The 17,320-nt window shown below is 35.1% G+C and overlaps 1 protein-coding gene and 1 pseudogene across 41 annotated transcripts in view; one reads left to right on the plus strand and one right to left on the minus strand.

The window, feature by feature from the left end:
- LOC138834914 (thiopurine S-methyltransferase pseudogene) overlaps nt 1–10,754 on the minus strand; it is a 39,734-nt pseudogene extending 28,980 nt beyond the window's left edge.
- Nucleotides 1–17,320, plus strand: part of Ptprd (protein tyrosine phosphatase receptor type D) — a 2,013,525-nt gene that overhangs the window by 1,285,886 nt on the left and 710,319 nt on the right. The gene's annotated exons all lie outside the window — the stretch shown is intronic.

Below are 17,320 nucleotides of genomic sequence, written 5' to 3' on the forward strand. Positions count from 1 at the left end.
AACAAAAACACATCAGGAGCCCATAGCAGACTCCAGCATTTGGGAGAGTGCATCCAGAGCATCTGTTCTTCACAAGAGCACCCGTAGGAGCAAACACAAGCAGTCTAGGCTGCTCAACCCTTCCAAAGGCGGGAACTGTCAGCAATCTACAGCAGAGAGCTGAGAATCCTAAGTAAGTCAGAATAGCAGCTGGAAATAGGCTCCCAACAGAACCCAGATCAGGCACAGACTCTCTCTACCAATACAGAATCAGCAACCAAGCAAAGACAGACACACCAAAACAAAATTGAAGAGCAGTCTCCTGAACCTCCATGCGAAAATCACAGAGAAAAATCACAAGGTTTACTACCACCCAGGACAGCAAGCTCACCTCAAAAGCCAGCAGCCACACAGGGGAGAGCCCCAGTGGGAGCAAAGCAGGAATGGAAGACAAAGGCTACTTCCAAGGGTTGCTGGAGGCAATGACTCAAGAAATAAAGCGAGAAATTTATCAGAAATTGAAAGAGCACAAGGATGAACTATCCAAAGAGATACAGGGTATCAAACAAGAGATGCATGCAAAAATAGAAGCTGCACAAACCTCAATAAGAAGTGAGATAAACGCCAAATTAGAGGTAATGCATACCTCATTGAGAGGTGAGATCAGTACTCTGAGAACCAACATTGAATCCATAAAGGGATCCATTTCCTCCATGCAAACCACAATAGAAGCCACTGTCAACAGAGTGAATGAAATGGAAGGTCGAGTGTCAGATACAGAAGACAGAATACACCAACTGGACCAAAAAGTGACAGATATGGAAAAATTACTCAAATTAAACCAAAGGGATATTCAAGAGCAAGCAGATAATGCTAAAAAATTTAACCTTCGCATAATTGGAGTGGACGAAGGTGAGGAATTCCAGAGCAAGGGAATGCAACACCTATTTAACAAGATAATCAATGAAAATTTTCCCCACCTCAAAAACGACCATCTTAACTACATCACAAAAGCTTATCGAACACCCAACAAGCAAGACCCCAGGAGAAACACTTCTAGACACATTATAGTAAAAATGATAGATCTGAATAATAAGGAAACAATCCTGCATGCAGCAAAAATGAAGAAGGAGCTATACTACAATGGGAAAAAAATAAGAATTACTGCAGATCTCTCCACACAAACAATGAATGCAAGAAAAGCCTGGGAAAGCACCATACGAGCCCTGAGAGCCAATAACTGCCAACCCAGACTGATCTACCCGGCAAAGCTAGCATTCACATTTGATGGAGAACTGAAAACTTTTAATAGCAAAGAAAAACTAAATGAATACATAAACATTAAGCCAGCATTACAAAGAATTCTAAGAGGGGGGACACAACCTGAAGAAAGCAGCCAGGAACTGGGGCCTGCCCCAAACAGGCATTACTCAAAGTCTAACTGAGCAAGCACAGGAGGAAAGGAAAAAAGAAAAACTTAGGAAAACGGAATGGCAGGGACAACAATGCATCTCTCTATACTTTCTCTTAATATAAATGGGCTGAATTCGCCAATTAAAAGAAAACGAACTGAGGACTGGATAAGAAAACAAGACCCATCCATCTGTTGCCTTCAGGAGACCCACCTCTCAGCCAAACATACAAACAAACTCAGAGTGAAGGGGTGGAAAAGGATCTACCAATCAAACGCCCCCAGTAAGAAAGCAGGTGTAGCTATCCTGATATCTGACAAAATAAACTTTTCATTAAAATCAGTACAGAAAGACAAGGACGGACACTACATATTAATAAAGGGAACAATCCAAGAGGAGGATATAACCATCATCAACTTATATGCCCCAAATATTGGTGCACCCAGATATGTCAAACAAATGCTCTCAAACTTACAGAATAAAATAGATCCCAATACGATAATACTAGGAGACTTTAACACACCACTCTCACCAAAGGACAGGTCTACCAACCAGAGGAATGGCAAAGAAGCTACCGAATTAAGAGAGGCCATACTTCAAGCGGAATTAACTGACATCTACCGAGTATTTCACCCTAAAACAACACAGTACACATTCTTCTCAGCAGCTCACGGAACTTTCTCCAAAATAGACCATATCATAGTTCATGCAAGGAACTTAAGCAAATACAAAGGGATCGACATAATCCCCTGTATCCTATCTGACCACAGTGGAATCAAGCTAGCTCTCAATAACAAAGCATACCGCAGAAATTTCTCCAATACATGGAAATTGAACAGCACACTCCTTAACAATGCCTGGATAACAGAAGAGATCAGAGAAGAAATAAAGCACTTCCTACAACTCAATGAAAATGAAAACACCTCACAAAGAAACTTGTGGGACACAGCAAAAGCAGTCCTGAGGGGCAAATTTATTGCCCTCAGTGCCCACATCAAGAGAATGGAGACAGACCAAGTAAATAACCTCATGTTGCAATTAAAACAGCTAGAAAAACAGGAAAAAATGGAACCTAAAGCTACTAGAAGAAGCCAGATAACCAAATTAAAAGCAGAGATTAACCAATTAGAAAATCAGAAAACCATAACCAAAATAAACCAAACAAAAAGCTGGTTCTTTGAAAAAATAAACAAAATTGATGGCCCATTGGCTAGATTAATTAAAAAAAGAAGAGAGGAAACCCATATTAATAGGATTAGGGATGCCACGGGAAACATCACCACACGTACCCAAGATATCCAAACAATTCTAACAGACTACTTTCAAAAGCTATACTCTCTAAAGGAAGAAAATCGGGCAGAAATGGATGCATTTTTAGAGAAATACAAGTTGCCCAAACTGAGCAAAGAAGAAGTTAACCAATTAAATAAGCCAATATCCTATAATGAGATACAGGAAGCTATCAAAAGTCTTCCAACAAAAAAAAGCCCAGGACTAGAATAGAGGGCTTTACAGTTGGATAGGCCGACATCAAGTCTTGGGTGACCTTGAACTTCTCCCTCCTCTCAAGGCTACTTTTTTCCCTTATCAGTGAAATTTAAAAGTTCAAGGCCAGATACAATGTTATAGGAATATAATCTAAGTTTCTCAGAATCTTGACATCAGAAGAAATAGGTTTGAGTCCAACCTGGGGAAAGAGTTAAAAAAAAATCTCATCCACTTATTGGCCAAGATCCACCTACAATTCTAGCTGTGCAGGAGAATCAAAGCTTGAAGATAGCCTGGAAAGTATTACAAGAACCTATATAATAATAATAATAATAATATCAAAAAGGGCTGAGGCACTGTTCAATTAAAGAAAATCTAGAATGTACAAGGTCTGAGTTCAAACCTTGCTGCCATCAAATATATAAATTTGAGTGTCCAAACAAATTACTATTATTATAATATCTCTGAACCCCAAAATTCTATGACTGTAGAATAAGCAGAAAGTTACTATCTTTGTCAAAATGAATACTGAATGCATTGTCTCCATTACCTATGTCTTTTGGAAGTAAGTGATTTTCTTTTGAAATTGCTAAAATAGATTTTTTAAATTGTATTTTATTGGATAGATGCTGTACAGAGGGGTTACAGTTACATGAGGAAGGTAATGAGTACATTTCTTTGTCGAGATTGTTACCCCCTCCTTTGTTTTGCTCCTACTATCCTTTCCCTCCATCATATCCCCCACTTCCCACTTCTTTTTACTTTGAATCTTAATGGTATTTTCAGTCTTGCTGGAAGTATACTCTTTCTTCCTGAATGTTTTTCATTTCTCTTTTCCTAGATGCTATCACAATAGAGTTTAGCCAACAGCTTGTTTAGATCAAAACTACTATCTGTCTTGAAATTCAGGAATCATATGTAACTCACCTTCCTAGTGCTAAGGACTTGTCATTTAATATAGTATATTAAAATGAACAAAGGAATGGCCAAACAGAGTGAATGAGTGGTTTAAGATCAGAGTGGTAGGAAGATAACAAAGTGATACTGAGCCCCAATTAATTCACTCTTTTCTACGAAGAGAACTTAAATGCAAACTTCTATTTCTAATGTGGCTCTTATAGCATGATTTTTGGCTGATTACAGCGATATTATGAGAAAATGACAATGGATTAACTTTAGAAACTACTGATTTACACAATGTATTACCAATCATAAGCATTTGCCAAACAACTACCTGAGTAGTTATCCTTTTTTTATATTTCCAAATAGAAAATAAAATATAAAATGTAATCTTTACATTTTAAAATATTTAAGGAAAAATTCAAAAATTCAAAATACTTTGCGGCAAATGAAAACCATATGAATTTCAAATTCCAGAGCCTATAAACAGATAAAGTTTTAATGGAACATAAGCATGGCCATTCACCTACTGATATCTGGTTACTTTGATGTCTTGATATACATTTGAATAGTTGTAACCAACACTGACCTACAAAACCAAAACACTACTATATAGTCATTTATAGACTAAATTGTCAAGTATTCCCTTATCTGGTGGTCAGTCTCTTTTCTTACCATGAAGATCAATTTATAGAAAAGATGGATGTTTCATCTTATAAGAAAAGTTTAAGCTTTTCCAAAAATCGGAGTAGGGTCCTTATCTCTTTTCTTATCTTTTTTCTTTTCTTTTTCCTTCCTTCCCTTCTTTTTTCCTTCCTGTTTTCTTTCTTTCTCTCTTTATCTTTTTCTTTCTGTTTATAGCAGAGGGAGTTTTTATAGTAACCCTCTGCTATAACACTGTATTTAAGAAGAAAATGACTCCAACTATAGTTTATTTTTTTCCCTGTCATCTTATGGCTTTTAATCCCATATCTATAATGACTTAGTCACTTTTTGAGAAATAATACATTTTTATTGAATTTAGGTAGGGTCATCACATATTTACTTATTTATTCTCATTTTCTTTTTACTCCATCAGTTTGTCAAGATTTCCCCATTCTATCATGAGTAGAGGTGTATATTTTTAAAAAGACATTTTGATTAAGAAAATTCATAAGGTGTCATTAAACTACCCATGAAATGTAAAAAAATAAAATGAAAAAAGAAAACTCTTCTCCAATGAAATGAGGTGACTAACTGAACTTCCTTAAGCTCTTCTCAATTGAGCCTGGAGACATATAATTAGAAAATAATACTGATTCTTTTTTTTAATTAGATAACTTCACCAAATAAAAAAATATTGTACCTTAGAATAGTAGTTACTGGCAAGGTTAAGTACAAAACAGCTAGGAGGTTTTGAATGGCAAAAATCACTACTAAAAAAAGAAATTTACTTAAGAACTATGTGATTACTAGAATGTTCCACAAGCCAGGGCACTATGTCTAGGACAAGGTGACCACAAGCACTGTAGGAAGACAAAAAATTATTACCTGCTTTTATTTTCTATTTGCAAAGGAAAAAAATCACTTTAGCCCAATCATAATATTAATTTTTTTGGTATTCAGACTGGAAATTTACACTTTTCCTTCTGCTGCTCTTTATTTTGTTTCTTTACAGCCATTTTTTTTTTTTTGGGTCCAGTCATGGGGCCTGAACTCTGGGCCTGGGCACTGTCCCTCAGCTCTTCAGCTCAAGGCTAGTGCTCTACCACTTGAACCATAGCGCCACTTCCGGCTTTTTTCTTTTTGCTTATGTAGTGCTGAGAAATCGAACCCAGGGCCTCATGCTTTCAAGGCAAACACTCTACCACTGAGCCACCTTCCCAGTCCCTTTACAGTCATTTTTTAAACTGTGTGCTCTATCCTAAAATTGAGCAACAAAGAAGTCACTAGCTTAATTTTCTACAAATATTTATCCACGGGATCAGAGTCACCTATAGTAAGTAACTTCTAGATATGATTTCATCATAAACAATTGTGTGAAGACTGAAGAAAGTACTGTTATTGGTATATTTTTTTTCCTACAAGGTCTTAATTATCTATGTAATGAGCCACCATGTTAGGGAAGCTAGTCTTCCAGCTTCAATTCAATGAGAGGGTGAGTTGTTATCTCCTTGATTGATGATGATTAGGCTTTTGGAGCTGGTCTGGCTTATAGGCTGCAGAATGCCAAATGGCTGAAGGCCATCTCTCTCTATACCCCTATGTTGGCAGTTATCTTTGAATGAGTTGGAAAAGGCCTGAGATCCAGCAGCATGATTCTGTTTCAGTGTCTCAAATTGGCCATTTTCTTCTGCTTAGATCATTGCCCTACCCAGCGCAACTACCTGTTTGTGGTCCTAGATGGGTAAAGTTTAAAAAAAAAAGAAATTAAGAAATATTCTTTAGAACAACTCATAAAATTAAAAAAGCTTTATAAAATAGTATTAGAGTGGTATTGACAAGCTGTTTATAAAATTTATGTAATAAAAACCTTGAATGTGATCTTCAGTACTTACATAAAAATACGGGAGAGTATTTACATTCCAAAGGAGGTTCTATTGGCTTACGTGCAAAACACTGGTGAGAAAATGGTTTATCCTGAGCGGTGGTTCATTTTCAGTCATTTATTATTTTAAAAAATTACAAAAATGTTACATTCAGTTTTCAAGTACTTACCATTTAAGTGTGCACATAAATTCCACCATTATATTAAGAGTACTAGTACATCCCATCACTTAGCATAGTGGATTATTAAAAAAAATTGTAAGTAACTCTAGAACACTAGAATAGTGGAAACACAGATTTTCTATATGTACAGTTAAGGAATAATTTCCTCCCATGTCAAGCTTTAAAAGTGAAATTATTCACACTTATTCTAGATGTGAGCTAATCATGGTTATTTAGGAATAGCTAAACGAGAAAGCACATACGAGTGACAAGCACGTGTCACATTTCAAGTCCACAGTACTTTTAAGTTGTTTGTGGATAATGACATGATATTACTGCTTCAGAATTTTTAAATCAGGTGTTACAAAGGATAATAATTCTCTTAATATTTTCCTATTTTGTAAATGTCAGTCATGGCAATCTTATGCAAGCACTTTGGCTTTATCATCACTCCCTGCTCTGCTACCTCATTAATTCATCAAGAATATCTTCAGCATCACCTTTCTGCCTCATTCTTGCTTTCAGGGAGGTGAGGATGCTAATCATATCTGTGCAGGTGTATTTTCTGAAAGCTGACAGCAAAATCCTGTTCATGCAAGAATATCATCTCTCTATAATTAATATTCTGACTTCTTAAAAATAAGGAATGAATATCTAATGTTCTAAATTTTTCCTTGCAATGGATTCGCAAGTACCTATTTACTCGGGTCTCTCTGATAAGACTTAATTAATCATTTCTGTAATGCTAATTATTTTCCAAACATCATTATTGTTCATATGTGAAAGATACTACCTACCCTTGCTATCTACAGACATTCTCTCTCATTTTTTACATAATGGCCAGTTGGTTTGAAGTCTATATCATCCTCATGTATACTCTAAGATTTTTACACATAATTCCTAACATTATGTTTTCCTAAATAACAAAGTATAATAAAAATTAACAAAACCTGATTTATATCAAGATACCTATATGTGTGTTAAATCAAATGCACAATATTCTGAAACAATGACTATAAGCATCACACAAAAAACAACTTGGGAATCTAAATTAGCAATATAGTATGAGACCAACAAGTCTTAAAGATTAGAAACTATAAATTGCATCTCTATAATTTCATCATACATTGTTTCAAGACAGTATATAATCTTGAAGGTGGGAAGGGACCTACCTACAAATTCCCCTGGAATAAAAATTTTCTATTCAGAATATGGCTGCTTTTTCTGAAATTTTTTAATCTTACCAGTAATGAAGCTGTATCATCTGTATTTTTCATCAAATTTATATTTTGTTTTCTTTCATTATATAGAGAGAACAAATTATAAATGTTAAATGTAGTGATCCTCTTTTTGAATAATAGTCTACCTGTGCATTCCAGTGAGGATGTTAAGTTTTCTGGGTCATGTCATCCTGTCCTAACATGCAAAGTGGTGGAAATGGGTTCTCCAAAGGAAACAGCAGTGATTTGAGGTGCGTTGAGCTATTTATACAACTCTGTGTCACTACTGATACATTTTCAAGGCACTTTTCAAAAATCAGTATATCTTAGGACATCATGCTCTTCCCATAAATTCTGGTGCCAAAATGGAAGAGCTACAGAGTTGCAGGCATATTTGGGAGCAGATGGTAACACCTACTGCTGTGTCCAAATAGGCTGCTAGGCATATTTATCTGATATGTTTCTGAGCTGTGGTAAGGATACAGCCATCTCTATTTACCACCCAGGACCATACACTTTCAAGTAAAGACAACCCTTTTTGAAAAGTTTGCTTGCCCGTTAAAGACAAATAAATAAATAAATACATAGTTACCAAGATTTTGTGTTCTTTCAAATATAGTCATCACAAAAAAGATTTATGGCTCCTCCAATGTTTCCTTTTTAAAACATTTTTAAAGCATCTTTGTATAAATAAGATTATTAGTATTAGATACTAATTGGAAAATATTTTCTCCTGAGTTACTTAGAGTATTGTTTTTACATTTTCAGTGCTTTCTAACCCTTCAATTTAACTCTCTCCAACTCTAATTAATTTGCATTAAAAGCAAATGAGTTTGATCTCAGCTGTGGATGTCACCGTGACTTATCCTTTCAATGAGGTGATCATTGTCTGGTTAATTCTATTCATAGAAACTGTGGGCCTTAAAAATATAATCCTCACTCCCACTACAGTGTGAAGCTTCCAGTAGCACCTATACTGTTTCCTAATAAACATAATTACAAGTGTAGAGATCCATCTGATATCTGCCCAAGAAAAAGCTCAAGTAGACATTGCTTTCATGTTTCACATGCTGTCTGGTAGGCTCTCACACAGAAGTATATGATGTGACTTTTGCCTAAAAGCTATTCTGGCACATACAAGTTAGAGCATCACCTTAAAAATAACTTCTACTCCACAGATATATATCCAATGCAAAGATGACTCAAAGAACATACATAATCTCTTTGTGTATGTTTGGAGTAAATAAAGTGAACAACCATGAGGTAGCAAGCAATTCAGAAACTAGACTATCACCAACATGGTTTCATATAACTTGGGTAGTAAAGTACTCTAACCAAAAACATACCTTATTATTAATATTGCATAGCTTTTTTAAGTATTTAATTGAATTAAAATATCATGATTTTCTTTCTTGTCTCACACTTGCTTTTTCTACTCAGTATTAAATTTCTAAGAATTACCCGTGCTATGAATTGAAACAATACTCTGATCTATTTCATTATTATGTAAATTTTCTGGTATATAGTTATAGGCATCACACTTGTACTGATTTTTCTATTAATATGGATAATGCCACTGTGACCATATTTTGATTCCCCCCCATGAACATGTATAAATATCTCATTAGATGTGGCAATGCTTCCATGTAAAACGTTCAAATTATTAATTATATAAAATAAATCTATTGTTTTCCCAAAAGTTGTGTTCAATTTATAATTCTGTAAATAGTAGACATGACCCATCATGTTTATCAAGTTATATAAATCACTGAGAAAATAATAAACATGATTGTAGTAATCATCCTTTGATCATTAGTAATATTCTAATTACATTGCTGACACTCTGCATTATAATTAAAATATAAATAAAATATTTGATAATAATGATCATAATAAATCTATTCTTGAGACAGAAAATAGAAATCAGGAACCATAGGCCAAACATCACACTGGAATTTAGGCAATTTGCAGAGTGATAATCATTAGTGAATGCAACTATGGTGATAGATGCTTATTTGCTTTTTGTTAAATTTTATCTAATTGCACAAAATCTATATAAATAAATTTACTTTCAAAGATATAAATATTTTGATATGGTTAAAATTCAAACAATTCATTTTTTCAAAGAATGTACATGCCTATAACTCTTGACCACAGGATTATCTTCAGCCAATTCCAGTTTCCTCTCCAGTTTCCTCTCCTGTTCAGTTTTGTAGGTACTTTTTCTGAAGCTATATATACTTAAAATGTGTATGTACTGTGTGTATTTTTGTGCACATGGTATTATACCAGAAGCACCATTTGAAGTTGCTTTCTACACCTAATTTAGAATGAAACAATTTTCCACCTAAGTGCCCATAGTTTGACTTCATTTCACATAACTGATGAAAGTATCATAATTAGCAATTTGATAGCAAACTTGATGTGGATCCTTTATGTCTGAATAATGATGAAGTAAATATGAAAATATATCCTTAAGTCTCTGAGAGACTATTTCTCTACAAATATCCTTTTGAAGGAGGCAATAACTGTGAAGTTAGTTGAAAATATTTACCCTAGTTGCAGGTTATTAGTTTAACTTACCATCATTTCCTAGACATTGGCCAAAGACTAAACTAAACCATTCCTAGGTAAGAGACAAAAGACTATTACAACAAAATGTCACAACAGAACTGGCACATGAAAATGTGTTTGACTTACAAGGCCCCTGGGACCCTGGGAAGAGTGTCAGATATTCCCTGCACATTAGTGAGTTTGTTATACAACTAAGTTTAGAGAAACTGAGTCTCTTATGCTAGTCAACTTGCATGCCTGACTAACATCCAAAGGTAGCCACTTTTATTATAGTTCACAAACTCAGTCTTGACTTCTTGGGAACCATCATTGCTACATCAGATTCTTCATTGCAAAAACAAGCTTGCAAGGTGGAACATAACAAAACAGGACTGTAGTTCACAAGATCTGTAGAAGCATATGACCCATAAGGACTTATCTCCTGACCATATTCCCCAGAGACAGTGCACTGGCTGCCTGCAAGAGGCAAACTGTGATGTTGACCTGCGGCCATGTTAAATTCTCTCTGGAGGGCTGAGTTAAGTTCCACAAAACCTTTGCTTTGAGCACAATCTAAAAATCCTAATTACAGTACTGCTACTCCATTAGCTTTCAAGATCCATCAGTTCTTCCCAAGTGTCTAGAATTCCATGACAGGAATCCTAAGCATGATGTCTGCTGAGAAATAAAGTCAGAACAGGTCTGTTACATCTGAAGGATCAATCAGCTACTGCTCAGACCCAGTGAATAGTTGTCCTCTGATTAGTAAAACAAATAATTATTAGTAGTTAGAAAATGTTATTCTGACTTTTCACAAGAAAAGGTAAATGTGTACTTTGATGAAAAGAACATCCAATTTTCCATTGTTGCTGAAATAATGCAAGTTGGTATTTTTAGCAATATGAGATAATCAGTAAATTGCAGTAGGTTTGACACTTCAGGGGTCATTGGTGATTCTACTCATCAAAGCTCACCGCAGATAGCTTGTCAAAAATGTTCCTTGATATATCCTCCTGACTTCAGTATACAACCTGATTCACCAACCTTCCATTCCACTTTATTTTTCCAGTGCTTCCCATTCAGTAATTATATATTTTTATCAATTTAAAATATAATCTAGAACTAATTAAGCTAAGCCTATGTAACTGAACCTCAATAACAAACAGAAACTGCATCTTCACCTGAAAAACCTCTGTGTGTGTGTGTGTGTGTGTGTGTGTGTGTGTGTGTGTGTGTGTGTGTGTGTGTGTGTGTGTGTGTGTGTGTGTGTTGAACTTGGGATTGTACTTAAGGCCTTATACTTTCTATTCAGATAACTTAAATCACACCCCAGCCTCTATGTCTGTGTCTGTTAGTTACTTCCAAAGAAGTCTCACTTGATGCCTTGTTTGGCCTTGGCAACAATCGTCTTCCTTATACTTTCTTGATTCCGGTAATGACATATACATAGCCCTAGGTTCTGTCATTGTGTTTACCCTACAGCTAGGATAATGGGTACATGACACAAGTTAGGGTGGTGGTTACAAAGGACACTCATAAACTTTTTATGCATTGCACCATGAAGCTCCATCTCTGTCTTCCAAGAAGTGAGCATTATAAGCTTGAATCCCTTGTGCCTGGATGAAAACACGGAATTTATAGTTTATATCATGTTCTACAAGTTTGCATCTAATTGTAAAATAAGCCTAGTATCTGAAAATTTTAAATCAGTGTAGAAATTAGTGTTTTTCCATAACGTTCAACTACTTGATTTCAACCACAATGTCATATTCCCTGATAAAGTCCACAGCTGTCACTTTCAGAGTGCTTGTTTAATATATTTGATTATATATACCTAAGATACATAGAGACATGATATTATAGGGTATTGAAAGGTTACTGGGATGAAAACTAGACTTTCCTCCTCCCACAGTGAGGTCACTTTGTGTTGTGTGGCAAACATAGCTATGATCTACTTCACATGAATTCCCAAATGTACAATTTTATTTATAGTACTTATACTGTATATTGTATCTTAGACATATTCATCCAAGGTATATGTTGCTTTGTACTGTGTGTCCCACATCTTCCAATTTCCTGACCTCTGCACATTTCTCCTCAACTCCTGGTAACCATTATATTATTTTATATCTCAACATATTTTTTTAATGATTCCACAGTTAAATGATATTGTACAAGAATTTCTGTCATTAGCTGATTCCACCTGATTTTACTGAGTCTTCTTGGTTCATTCATGTTGTGGTAAATGGCAAAGTGTCATTTTTCATTGGCTGTTTTTAGGGCTGAATAATATTCTGTTGTATATACCAGTTTCTTTTTTATAGGTTCATTGACAGACTTTAGCTTGTTTTCATATATTGATGAGTATAAATAATGCTAGGTGGACAGGGAGAGAAAATATCTCTTTACCAAGTGATGATTTCTTTGCCTTTGGGAAAATACTCCAAGAGAAATTATTGGATCCTATAGTAATTCTAAAAAGTTCATTAGAGACCTCCGTATTGTCTTCCACCATAGCTGTACAAGTCTATAATCTCACTCACAATTGATTGAAGACTCTCTCTAGAATATTGTCCTGTGTGGGAGTTTCTTATCATCTCTGGGAGTCTAAATTCATTTGTTCTTTTTTATGATGACCACAGACTGCCAGTGTGTTGACTATGAATTCTTAAAGCTTTCAGTCTTTAAATATTAAGTAAAAAGGCCACCATAGACTTTGTTGTAAATAACAAGATAGCAAAAACTTACTCATTGTCACAGTATACTTTTTTATGTTTCATTATTTTCCTTTTTATAATGAGCATGCTGCCAATTTTTATCTAGAAGAATTTAAGTATCAAGTGTCTATTGATTTTCAAACTTTTAGCCCATCTTCATTCTTAAAACCTTAGGCTAGGAAATATTGTGACTATTTTGTGTTCTTTTCATTTTCGTATTTATTGTTTATATTAGTTGTACAAAATAATGGTTTCATTATGATGTTTTCATACATATATATAATACACCTTAATCTTTTTACCTTGGTTTTTTTGGTAGCCTTCCTTCTCCCAAATAATTCACCTTCTATTTTCAGTGTCTCCTCTAAAATTTTCTAGATCCTACAAACAATGGAAAATATGCAATATTTGTCTTTTGGAGTCTAGTTTATTTTATCAAACATGATGATCTTCAGTTCTATCTATGTATCCTGAAAATGGCATCATTTTATTCTTCTTTGTGGCTAAATAAAGCTCCATTGTGTATATATTCAATGTTGCTGGGCACTTAGGCTGATTTTATAACATGATTCCTTTAGCTATATCCCACAAATACAGATACATTATATTTTTATTTAATTAAAAATTATTTCAATTTTCTCTGCAACCTCTTCTTTTGTACATCAGTTACTTAGAAATATTTTGTTTCATTTCAGATATGAAACACTTTTAAACACTTTTTCTAGATATATTTTATTATTAACTTATTGAATATGATCAGTAAACATTCTTTATGTAACTCAACAATTTAAAGATATAGTTTATAAGATATTTATAATGAGATATGATCTATTATAGTGTCTGTTCTTTGTGCATTTGCAAAGTGTTTGTATTTGGGGGTTATGGGTCAAATTGGTTAGTAGTTGTCTAAATTTTCTGTTCTCTTACATTCTCTTTGTTCTATCAGTTTCTGGTTAGAGTGTTGAATTATCTAATGCAACTGAGGGTTGTTTAATTCCTTCAGCACAGTTTGGTTTTGCTTCATATATTTAAGAACTCTATTGCTAGGTATATACATATTTGAGATTGTTAGATATCTTGGGTGGGTTGCCTAATTTATCATAGAGCAATGTTCTGCTTTATCCCTGTTTTGAAGTCTGTGTAATTTAATACTAATATGACCACTTCAACTTTTTTTTTGCTGCTTTTGTAAGGAGAAAATTGAGTGTTTCTTGGTTCTTGTTTTCATTGTAGTTTGTTTGCTGGGAGGGTTGTTTTATTTTGATGTATTGTTTTGTCTGTTTTTAGATATTTCACACTATTTAACCAAAGCTGGCTTTTGACTTGTGATCCTCTATCTTAGCCTTCCAAATAGTATGATTACAGTTGTTTGCTACAATGTCCAGCCTCAACCTTTCATAGATTGGTGTTTACATGACTTATCTTTCACATGCTTATGTTATACCTCTAATGAGCCCATTTAAATAAAAGATTAACACGATGTCAAATTATAAGGCAACATATACCATTATTGTCAGACTAATAACATATATCTTTAGGAATTAAATGTTACTAAGAACCAGATTGGAGAATTGCCAGAAATAGACAGTTCTCGGGGGGGGGGGGGGAATGTAGAAATTAGAAAAAATAATCTTTACCAATGGATTAAAATATAATTAAATTATTATGAAGAATTATTTCAAGTATGTGGCAACTCGTTGGAGAAAGACACAACTTGAAATCAGTTGCATGATTTGAGTGTGGACATAATTTGTAGTCAAGAGCCCACGTTAGTAGGACCCATGTTAGGATGGAAATGTTTCTTGGTTGTATTGAAGTGTTATGCTGTCAAATATCTCTTTTATCTGACCTGCAATCCTCAATTATAGCCTGAGTCAAAAGTTATGGGCCTAAATAGTACTGGTATTCTCACTGATCAACCTGGGAAAATATTATAATTAGTAAGAAGCCATTATCTATGTGTTCTAATCTGCCAGTGATATTCTGACTAAATATGTAATCATTACTGGATTTAACATAAACTTTTCTTTCCATTTTCAGACACAGTACAAAGAGTATTCTGTGATGTCACTATTGTATTCCCCTTCAATTTTTAACATCATATTCCAGAGGTTGCATCATTTCTCACTTTGAACCTTTCACAAAACTATTTCCTCGGGCTGGGAAGGTGGCTCAGTGGTAGAGCACTTGCCTTGCATGCCTGAGACCCTAGGTTCGATTCCTCAGCACCACATAAGCAAAAAGAAAAAAGCTGGAAGTGGGGCTGTGGCTCAAGCGCTAGCCTTGTGCTGAAGAGCTGAGGGACAGCGCCTAGGCCCAGAGTTCAGGCCCCACGGCTGGACCCCCCCCCCAAAAAAAACTATTTTCTCCAGCCCTAGAAAGCATATCCATGTTACCCTCCTATCCAGACTTTTCCCCCCTTCTACATTAGAAAACTTAAAATCACTAGTCAGGCAAAATGACAGAGGAATGCCTGAGTAGACAAAGCAAGATTTCATTTAGAAGAAGGTAAGAGAAAAGTACAGGAACCTTAATACAAACTATGGCCCTTTGGCCCAATCTGGTCCAGATTCTATTTTTGTCAATAAAGTGTTACTGAAACATAGCCACACTCATTGTTTATATTGTTGGTGATTCTTTTCATACTAGTATAGAGTTGAATAGTTTTGATAGACAAAATGAATCATACATTCTCAAATATTTATTGTCTAGGAATTTATAGAATGGTTCTTTGAAGGAGTAGGATGGCTGTCAAATTGTTCTTCAAGCCATACACAGGAACACAGGCATACCAAAGGGCTTTGTTAACTCTTCTAGTCCATTACAAAAGATAGGAGACATTTCCCACTTTTTTCTTCCCAGTCCTGGGGTTTGAAACCAGGGCCTGGGCACTATCTCTGAGTTTCTTTGATCAAGGCTAGCACTCTACCACTTGAGCCACAGCACCTCTTCCATATTTTTCTGTTTATGTGGTACTGAGGAATTTAAACAGGGCTTTATGCATGCAAGGCAAGCACTCTACCACTGAGTCACCTTCCCAGCCCATCATTTCCCACTTTTATCAAATGTAAAGAATAAGAATAATACAGAGTCAGAAGATCTTGTAGTCCTTTCAGGACGCTCACATTTCTTGAGCATTACTCAGAGTATTTTTTCATTATTAACTCAATTAATACTCATTCCACATCTAGCATTTATCTGTTGGGAACTTGTTTTACAGTTGAGGGAATGGAGATTTCAGAAGTTAAGTGTTTTTCTTTATAATTCTTTCTGCTTCATTTTACCTCAGCTAAGTTTTTAAAGCCATGTCAGATGTTATTTAGCCCCAAATACCATTGACCCTTGAAATAGTGTCACTATTAACCATTTAAACAGTGCCCTTGTGTACAGAATCTAGTCACCTAGATTGTCTAGCAATAGTCTGAGAACATCTTCAACAGCTGAGAATAGGGTTGAGAACTTGGAGACTATAGCTTATGTGCAGGTTTCCTTGAAATGCAATGGAGGTCTGGTAGCTTGGAATGTTTTGTTGTTGTTTTTGCTGCTGCTGTTGTTTTAGAGGAGAAAATATCTTATAAAGAAAGCAAAGGTGGTCTGGCAAGGTGGCTCAGTGGTAGAGCGCTTGCCTTTCATGCATGAGGCCCTGAGTTCGATTCCTCAGCACCACATAAGCAAAAAGAAAAAAGCCGGAAGTGGCGCTGTGGCTCAAGTGGTAGAGCGCTAGTCTTGAGCTGAAGAGCTGAGGGACAGCGCCCAGGCCCAGAGTTCAGGCCCCATGACCGGACTGCCAAAAAAAAATTAAAAAATAAAAATTTTTTAAAAATTTTTAAAAAAGAAAGCAAAGGTAAGCCAATAGAGCAAAGGATGACATATGAGACAAAAATCAGTCTTTAAGTACTTAGCATTCTTGAGGGAAGCAACTTTGCTCTTCCAATGACTATCCCAGTATGTGGTGCATGTTAGGTGTTCAAGACATTTTTGTTGTATGTGTAAGGAACACTGTACAAGCATGTCATTGTTAAAACTACTCACATGATGTCTTCACCATGGATTTTTCTCTGTGAATAATCAGGGAATATTATTATTCAATGCTCAGATCTGTAGAGCAGTTTATATTTAAAATCTCCTTAGTGGAGACTGTGTAGAGGTTATACTCAGTTCATTTGGTGTTATTATAAAAGTGAGCCTTTTGAAAAGAGAACACATCAAGAGAAAAAAAGTCTCCATAAAGTCAGTCTTTCGCAATATGTCCTTGAAAATGTACTGGATTTCTTATATAACAGCAAATTATCATGTTTTGGCTGCATTCATATTTGCTTTTGTAAGAATTGCCTAAAATGTTTCCACTGGTCTAGAAAAACAA

Source organism: Dipodomys merriami, unplaced genomic scaffold, assembly GCF_024711535.1.
Source record: "Dipodomys merriami isolate MVZ:Mamm:240054 unplaced genomic scaffold, mDipMer1.0.p SCAF_22, whole genome shotgun sequence".
Taxonomy (NCBI): domain Eukaryota; kingdom Metazoa; phylum Chordata; class Mammalia; order Rodentia; family Heteromyidae; genus Dipodomys; species Dipodomys merriami.